The 9866-nt window shown below is 34.6% G+C and overlaps 1 pseudogene; it reads left to right on the forward strand.

Annotated features, from left to right (window-relative positions):
• The first annotated feature begins 503 nt into the window (after nt 1-503).
• Nucleotides 504-9261, forward strand: LOC120521981 (annotated as a pseudogene).
• Nucleotides 9262-9866: the final 605 nt, after the last annotated feature.

Genomic DNA, 9866 nt, shown 5'->3' on the forward strand with positions numbered 1-9866 from the left:
TTTTCCGTTTTACTGGAAGAGTTCAAAAAAAATGTTTTGCAGGGGGGGTTTTGCATTGCAGGCTCCAGGTTAGGGATTCAGAATGTACATGAGCAGACCTAGGCAACCCTGAAGTGGCTTAGGCATGGTCAGTAATTGATGAATGTATATAAGATTTAAAGTGATATAATGGGTACCGCTGCTGCATCAGAACTTTGGGTATCCTGGTTGAAATTTAGTCTTGTCACTGTTGTGGATTTTGCATGCTCCACCTATGGCCTCATGGTATTTCACTGGAAAATGCTGTGTTTTTAACCATTCTGATGAAGAGAAGAATTTAGTGTAAACTGGTTTAATTACTAATTGGTTGTTTGTAACAGAGTGGCATCTTCTTTAAGTTTGTTGGCCAGATGTGAAAAGTTGCATTCTCTTCCACAGCGTTCATTTTGGTGATAATGTTATTTTTATCTAATCTTTTGGCACTGGTTCTTATACTAATTCAGATTTTCCCCTTTTTGATACAGGGTTCAGGAGGAAGGAAATCGAGGAAAACTGGCAATTGGAATCACTGCAAACTTCATCAATAGGCACACAGCAGCCGAGGCCAAGGTCTCAGAGATCAGTGGTTTGCCAAGATCTACAACCAAAATTCTTTCAAAATCTGCACAAAGAGACAGGTCTTGAGCTTACTAATTTAATTTCCATTTACTGTATTTCAGAGTAGTGCTTTTGGCCTACTGGATGCATAGTTCTCCCTAGACATTCTGCAGTACAGTGTTTGGTTGAATATTATTACACTTAAGTATGTCACACCTAAACCGATTTTTTTACATTTTATTAGTTCAATAAAGCAGTATGAGGGGTGCAGCTTATAATTGTATATCAATTATTTAAATACAATTTTACATGATATTGAATACATTTTTGAGGTGTGATTGGCAGAAGGTTGTTGGGGCAAGAGTACCATTAGGATAACAGAGGGCATTGTTCAGTTCTGAGGCCTTGGTAGTATATTGTAATAAATCTTAATTCAGGCACATGACATGTGTTCAAATTCCACATAAAGTTGTCTATTCTGCAATCAGTGACAGAAAGAATATTCAGATATTGATAAGAATATATTGCATTGAACTTGTGTTTTGGATTCAGTGTGACTTTCCACCTTTAACTATGCATGGAAATATGAAATAATGGTGGACAGTACTTTAATTCTTTTTGAAAGGACCAGGACAAAAACCTTAGTGATGGTTGTTAAAAGGGTGAAAGAAACAGTGGCCTCAAGTTCCACATCAATGCACTTGAAAGAAAAAAAGTGCTCCTTCAGCTAAATATATTTATGTAACATACTTCTTTATAAGACTAGAAAAGTATATATAAATTAAGGTGTAGAAAAATTATGATGTGTTTAGTATATAACTAGGGCTTAGGTGCATAATTAGTGATGACGCCTTAAATCTGAGGTCCTTATGCCAATTCTTGAAGGATAACTTAGTCAAGATAGCAGCACACAGAGAATGGGAATAGCTTAGCAACAACCAATCATAAAGACAAAAAAATAATTAAAGAAGACAATGTGAGCTGCTTCACTAGCAGATATAATAAGAGTATGCTATGACTTTAGCATTGATTTAAATGTTGATGCTGATGGTGTATCTTTAATTTTGGTACTGAATAGTACATACTTCTCTAAGTAATTGCATTTGTTCTGAGAATTTTAAGAATAGTTGCATTTTGTCATCGTTGTAAATTTTTTTAAGTAATGGCATTCATTTCCTTTAGCATTAATTAACCAATTAGATAGATACTTTATTAATCCCAAGGGGAAATTCACAATTAATGCTACTTACCTGCATTATTTACTTTCGCTTTAGCAAAATTCAGTGATCAACACTAGTAATGATCCGAAATTATTTAATTAATAGGATTGAGAGTTACATTTTGAATGTTATTACTGTAGACACTAGGTATAAATCAATTATAACATTATATTTAAATACATTCCTGTGCCATTTATTGTATATTTACGTTTTAAAGTATTTGGATTTTAATTATATTATCAGTATTCAATTTTATATGCAGATTTCTATTGCCCTTAAAAGAAAATTAACATTAAACAACTCTGTGGCCTTCTTTCATCTTTGGTATAAAAATAGTTTACAATTATCATACCTAAATATTTTTTAATATTTTTCATAATATTCCTTTATTGCCATATGCTACATAAACAACTGAGTTTTTTTTTTTTTATTCTCAGTTTTATTAAAAAAAAATCAAACAACAAAAAAACACTACTGAGCAGTCCTTCAGTACTGACTTTAATTATTGCTGTGCAAGGTCTCAGGAACACACACGTTCACATAAGACAGCTGGGTTAGTGGAGCTTGTCCACGTACTGAGTCTAAAGCAGCCAGCTTTTCTTGGCAGTAAAGATTGTTCTGTTATTTGCAAGAAATCTGGTATAAATTACATAACAGTTTTCAAGCTAGCTGCCAATGAGCAGTGGAGGTAGGCACAGACAGACAAACATTCTATAGCTGGAATAATTTACAAGAGGACTTAACACATATGTAGAGTCACTGTAGGATTTGATGTTGGCCCTACACCCTAGGCAGTAACATAAGACAGAAAGGTGATGGGAGGTGCTGCCTTAGACACTACTGAAAAACACATACATTTTAGTCAGAAAAAAACATACATGACATTCAAAAGAAAGACAAACAGTGCAAACTGTAAAGTATGAAAGACTATCTATCAGTTTTAAAATTAAGTGCAATCCGGCACAGAAAATTCACTGAAATGCAATGCCTGTTCATTTTGGCACAACCCTTGTAATAACTAAAAACAAATCAGTCAAATGATTCATTACTTTTCAGTGTGGCATGCAATGTAGTGTATTGGATTTCTTTCCGTGAACATCTATACATTGTGCTGGAGTGTCCACTGCTTCTCCATAACATCTGTAGCTTCCTAATTAATTCATGACGTTTGCTTTGGCAGTTTTATTCTTTCAGTATCAACATATGTCAAATATTAGGCACAGTGCAGATGATGAAGGAAAAAAAATGAGATAATGATGCAATTTCTAGTTGCCACAAATGGGGGTGGGGGGGGTATAGAGTAAAGAAATGAAAAACCCAAGCACTGGTCACATTTAATATTGAGAAATACTAGGTATTTAGCTAGTTAAAATAGGCAGCTGTACTCGAATAACTAACAACAAACCATGTTAGACTACTTACTCTTAAGAGTAGACATTTCCATTGAGACCAGAATTACATTTCTGTCTGTTTTGTTCTGTAAGCTTTTGAAGAACATGCTTATAGCTGTTAGTGCACCAGCATGTAGTCATGATTGAATTTCTTTTTACTTATACTGTCCATACTCCTTGCTCCACCTCATGAGGCACTATCTGCTCATTCAGTTTAATTTAGTTTGGGCACAAGTAATGTGTAGTCTTGAAAAGAAGACTATAATATGGCATTATAGTCCTCTATAGCAAATATCAGTACAATTAAAGCATCTTACTTTATTCCTTAATGTCTTTAAAAATTTGCTAATTTTATCTTATAACCATATTGGATGTAGAAAAGTTATAAGCACGTAGGTACATTTTTCCTAACCTGTTTTAGTGGCATATGGTAAAGTGCTTTTTGTTTAACTTGCATATGCTTTCTGATGTCTACTAGGAGCAACAAAACTTTAAATATAATATTTAAATTTCCCTTTCTATTTTCTTTATAATTAATCTTTTTCTATAGTGTTGTTTCTGCTCTTTGCAAGAAATGTCTCTTAATGAGTAGTCCTTGGAAAATGGCATTGTAATAGTTCCCCTTCAGCATTCACTGTTTGCATCTGTGTTCATTACTAATCATCAGTATTTAGATACAATTAAATTAACAAACTCTACAGAAAAAATTACATTAAAGAGAATGTGGCAAAAGAAACATGAGCATTGAAATCTATGGTAAATAATACCAATATATACTGTATATATACTTTTTCCAGTAGTACTTATAGGCCAGACAACTAAGCAATACGATTCGAATTTAGAATGATGTTTTGATTGTGAAGTCAGTTGAAATAAAACCTGCAGCCTTGGGGGTCCACCAGGGCTGAATTTAAAAACCACAACTCACATTGTCTTCTTGGTTAAATGGGATAGTGTGTTATGGTTTGCTGTGGTATGTTGACTTGTAGATAATAACTTTGTGTGCAGCTTGAGTGTCATTGTCAGAAGAAAATGATTAGACATACAGGAATCAAAGGCAATATATAGCAAATGAAGGGGGGTGGATTTCTAGCTATAAATACGTAAACTGTATCTATCTGTCTATCGTATATAATATTTGTTAAGTATTATGGAACTCTGTCAAAATGTCTATTGTAATATTAACACCAAGGAACTCAAAACTGCTTACTATTTGTGAAAATTTTAATGGGCTTTGCTTTTGTGACACAGGGATGTCAAATTACATTTAAAAGTATTACTATGTATTTGTGGTAAAACATAGATAACTAGCCCGTGTGGTCTTCGGGACAAAAAACAACCCGAAGACTCCTTATCAGTTTTACTATATTTGTGAACTTGGAGAGGCGTCGGCTAACTCTTAAGAATTACCCAGTGCAGAGGATATGGACCCACCTTGTTGGGCTACTGGAACTGGGAGCCGCATCTGACTAAATGTAAATTGCAATATAACATGTTTAAAATTCCTAATTTCACATATAGAGATTCAAACAAACTAATTTGTTTTGTAGTCTTTTCATAAAATGTCTTTTTAATTTTGTAATTTTTTTCTGTCTTGTCTTTTTTGTTCAGTTTTACTCAATGTTAGTTTGTATTACTTTTAAAGAAATCACAATCTGTGTGTGGTCTTTGGGACAAAAAGCAACCTGAAGACTCCCTAGCAGTTTTACTATATTTGTGAAATTGGAGAGGTGTCCGCTAACTCTTAAGAATTACCAAGTACAGAGGACATGGACCCACCTGTGCTTGCTGCGGCACTGGCTTTCGTAAGAAGACAATGGTGATACCACATCTTAGCTGTATTGCTGGCATATGAGTTCTATTAATCTTTGGCTCAAAAAAATACCTCCAAATAGACAATGTTTTAGTGAAAACTTCAAGCCTTGCCCTCCACTGCTGAGGTATTTCACTTGGATGTTGTTGAGCCATGGTGATTGCTTTGTTTCAATGCTGTGTCTTTTTATCTGTGTCATTAGAACAACGTCGATGTTGTGTGGTGACTTTTGCTCCACACATGTCATTTCAGTACTTGGACGTGAGGTTCATGCCAGCTGCAAAATTTATAAAGTACATGCATGTACTATCTATTGGCTGTGGTTGAGCATGAGGAGGCGGACTGCTCCATACACACACACACACACACACACACACACAGAGGTCTTTCATTTAATGTATATATGTCTAATGCACCGTTTTGAAGTGAAAAGGCTTCTTTGTCTTTTAAATACCAAATGACTAAATTATGACTTGCAAGAATTCCAGCTTGTAAAGTTTTAAAATTAATAAATATTAATCACTTTATTTCACTTAAGGTCTAATCTATTTGTTCTCGAATTCTTACTCTTTACAGGTATTGACCTGGAGAACATTGTGTACTATAAAGATGACACTCATTATTTTGTCATGACTGCCAAGAAGAAGAGCCTACTGAACAAAGGTGTTATTAAAAAGGTTTGTTGAAGATTCACTGTTACAAGCTCTAAGATGCTAGAATGTAATTTAAGGCAGGAACATTTTGTTAAGAGTCTAACAAGCTTTTAATAGTGCATTTTAAAGTCTAAATTCCTGAACTTGGATTACTGCACAAAATCCTATTTTTATTTGAACGAAACCAATTAATTTATTTACCTTTTTCTTGTAGACTACAGAGTCTGTACATATTGTACAAGAAATATTGCAAAGGCATGGCAAAAAGTTTATCATATGCTAATTGCATTTTTTCTCATATCAGTTCCACAATGTTGCAGTCTCCTAAAGTTTAAGCACAGTATTAACCTTTAAAAGGCTTTTCAATCTAATTTCTGTTGTTTCAGTTGCTTTTATATTTATTAGTTTGTATTTTTTTTTTTACTTCTTCAGAACTTTGTGATTTCAGAATGCTATTAAGAGGTTTCTCATGATAACTCTACATAATCCACTACAACACTCAAGTCGTATATCCCGTGTGCTTACCTTTCCCCAAAAATAAGCAAAAAATCACTGTGAATGTGCCATAAGCATTAATTCTTTGCTAATTCATTGTGAGTGCTTTAATCCCTGGATGCACTGACTTGTGCGGATCCAAAAAGATTATTACTGACCAGCTGAAATTTTTCCGGAAGTGTTATGTTTTATACTGCAAAATCAAGCATTCAAGTGAAATGTAACTGCAAAGTAAGTCTTGTGTTATGAATCCCAAACGAACAATGGATGCTCGTCTTTTCAGAATACTTTTAGAAAGTCGTGGAATTTGTTTTCTTATTGTATTTACATTCCTATGCATACTGTGAGATGGGTTGGCTTTTGTAATTTTGTATTTATTTGAGCATACAGAGATGACAAACACTGCACTGTCAACTTATTTCTTTTCACATTGGAGAGTTTGGTTTTAGCAAAAAACATTTAATATTTAGGATGTGTTTTAAAATGGTCTGAATATTTTTCAATGCCATTGTTTCTGATTGTAATAAATAAAATCAGGCATTATAAGAACTGTGGCACAGTGATTGAAATGCTTGATTTATTTTGAGGTTAAAATATGACTGCAAAACCTAGCTGAATATATGACTATGAGTAAGCAGCTTTACTGTACTGATCTGCAAATTATATGAAGATTAAATCTATGTAATCAAGTTTTACCATTCATGTAAATTCTTTGCAATGGTATTTACCATTGAAGATATCAGTGAATATTATTAGAAACTGCCATCAAGAAAAAAAGCAGTCATACGTTTCAGAACTATACTTGTCTCATGGAACTGGGTTCATTTACTTTGTGCTTTCCGATTTGATCAGTGTTTTGAATCATTAATATGTAAGCAAATCAAATCATGATTTGATATGTGATATCATCTACTGTTAAATTCTGGTGCTACACTGTACTTGTAAAATTTTTACACTGTATTGAGGATTTGTTCTGATCTGTGTATTATATTGTATTGACCCCCCCTCTTGTTGACACCCACTGCACACCCAACCTACCTAGAAAGGGGTCTCTTTTTGAACTGCCTTTCCCAATTTTTTTTTTTTCTACAAGGGTTTTTGGGAGTTTTTCTTGTCGCTTAGAGTCATGGCTGGGGGGCTGTCAAGAGGCAGGGCCTGTTAAAGCCTGTTGCAGCACTTCTTGTGTGATTTTGAATGTTGCTCAAACTCACTTTTAGCTCACCTTATGTTTTTTTTTGTTTTTTTAACCCTAGAATCAAAGTGATACAGATGCTTTACTCTCAACGGCAAATGTAAATTTTGATGCCCTAAAGGTTTTGCATATGAACGCTCAATTCTCTACTAATCACCAGCTACCTGACTTAGAGTTCGCACTGAACAGTGCAAAGAAGCCTGATGTGGCATATTTGACTTTACTTGTATGTACCGTGCAGAAAATGCCTCTCTAGTGAAAGAGAAAAATGGGCATAGACTCCTGATTGGGCTGGTTGGAGACTGTCTTGTTGAGGTATGGTAGCAGCATGTTCATGACACCTTACTGTGCTCTTTGTCCACCACAGTTCTATGTTACATACTGTTGCTCAGTGCTTAATGTTTTTTCTTTCTTTTGTTTTTTTATAAAGAAAAATTAATATCTTGTACATTTTTATTTATGCTTTAACTGGCAGAATGTGGACTTAGCAGATTAAAGATAAAGTTTGCTTAGAATTGTTACTGTTTTGTGCATTGGTTCTGTAAAAAATTCACTTTCAAGCTACCAGCCATACAAAATTGGGATATATCCTCCTAATGGTATCTTACTGTGCCTACATGAACCTTTTGGAAAACTTTTCTTTTGTCAGTAATATTTCTCCACCAACTTAATGGAGAAACAAATGAAGTGGCTCATAGGAGCCACAATCCAACATTACTGGAGAATACTTAAAGAAGAAGATCGCATTACATCTTTTTAAAAGTGTCTTAAAATAGAAAACAAGGCCAAACAATAATAAGAAAACTTAAAGTTATGGTAGACATTGTGATTTTGTGGATAAGGAGCTGAACTATGCAGTAAGCCACTGGGTTGTCACTTCACATAAGTTGTTGCCTCACATACCAATACCTTTGCTGGAAGCCCTGGATACAGAGCAGGAAACGGTCTTGGACAGGGCCCCCCTAAAGCTAGTCACACACACACACACACACCCTAAACCAGTGTTTCTCAGCCACTTTTGGGCGCAAACACATGAGACTTGTTAATGGTATAATCTTTCTCTCTCCTACCCACCACAGATGGAATCGACAACACTGTGCAGTATTTTTTTATCTTGCTTAATTGTGCTTGCTTTTGTTTCTTCTTTATAATTGTGCTTGTTTCTGCATTGTAGTGAAGCAAGCACAATTAAAATAGAATAAAAAATCACACAGTGTTGTTGATCCCATTGGGAGGATTATACCCTGAAATTAAAGAGCACAGTTCAGAAAACTAATACAGGGAAGCACGCATGTAGCCAGCCTCTGGGTATGGTAATTGAACCATGATGTTTAAACTGTAAAACTACATGCTGCATTACTTCAAACTTATACTAAGCAGCATCTATAAATCAACTCGTATCATCAAGTTCTTCAGCAAAGGTGTAATTTTCAGTAGAGTCAAACTTTTGATTGGAGTCTTACTCAAGCTTTGTGCATTTAAAAGTGTGTAAAAATGAGCTATCACTCAAGCAATTTCCTGCCTTTTACACACACCTATGATATGTATTACAAATGACTGATCATGGACAACTATACATCATTGTAAAGGTGTGAAACTCCGCTATCCAATGGTAATGAGCCTTTCTATGTATGTAGATGGGATCTTTGATAAAAGCAGATTCACTCAGCTGTGAGCCACTGCTCACCTCTGCATATTTGTGTGCAAATTGCATATTAAATAATGAAAGGAGCAGAAAACATTGAAACTTAATTTGTAATTTAATCTATAATCCAAACCTATCATATTTTCAAGATTGTATCTATAGAATGCAACAATATAAATTTTATGATGTTTATTTTCATTTTAGCCTTTTTGGCCACTGGGGACAGGGATAGCACGGGGATTCTTGGCAGCCTTTGATGCAGGATGGATGGTTCAGTCAGCTGGGGTCTTGGTGCATCTCCTCTGGAAGTCATTGCTGAAAGGTGTTTTAAAAAATTAAGCCAACAATTAATTTGTTTATAATAGTTCATCAATTTCCGTATCACTAGAAAAGGTCCCAAGTGGAAGAAAAATACATTTATTTCAGACTGTCTTTTTAACAGTTTCATTTGTCTTTTTTGTAGAGAAAGTATCTACCAATTACTTTCACAAACAACTCCAGAGAACACCTACAAAAACATCACTGAATATAGCATAAACCCCACCACAAGATATCCCAACATCAACTTGGATTCTATTAAAACCAAACAGGTATTCAAATATTTTTTCACTCATTAGTATTAACTAGCAGCCCATATGTTTTACCTTTGCCAGATACATGTACTATTTTGGACATCCATTCATCAGTCCATTTACTAAAACTCTGTAGCCCAACATTTTAAAAGACACTGAGCTAGAACTTGTTCTAGAATCATCAGCAAGAACCATCCTGGACAAATGTCCATCCTCACTGGTAATTCATGTACTCTCCTCAGTCTCTCACACTGGCAGTTTAACATTTCTAAAAGCATCAGTCCTCGAATGTTACTACTTTTACTCTAA

This window comes from Polypterus senegalus, unplaced genomic scaffold, assembly GCF_016835505.1.
Source record: "Polypterus senegalus isolate Bchr_013 unplaced genomic scaffold, ASM1683550v1 scaffold_9746, whole genome shotgun sequence".
Lineage (NCBI taxonomy): Eukaryota > Metazoa > Chordata > Cladistia > Polypteriformes > Polypteridae > Polypterus > Polypterus senegalus.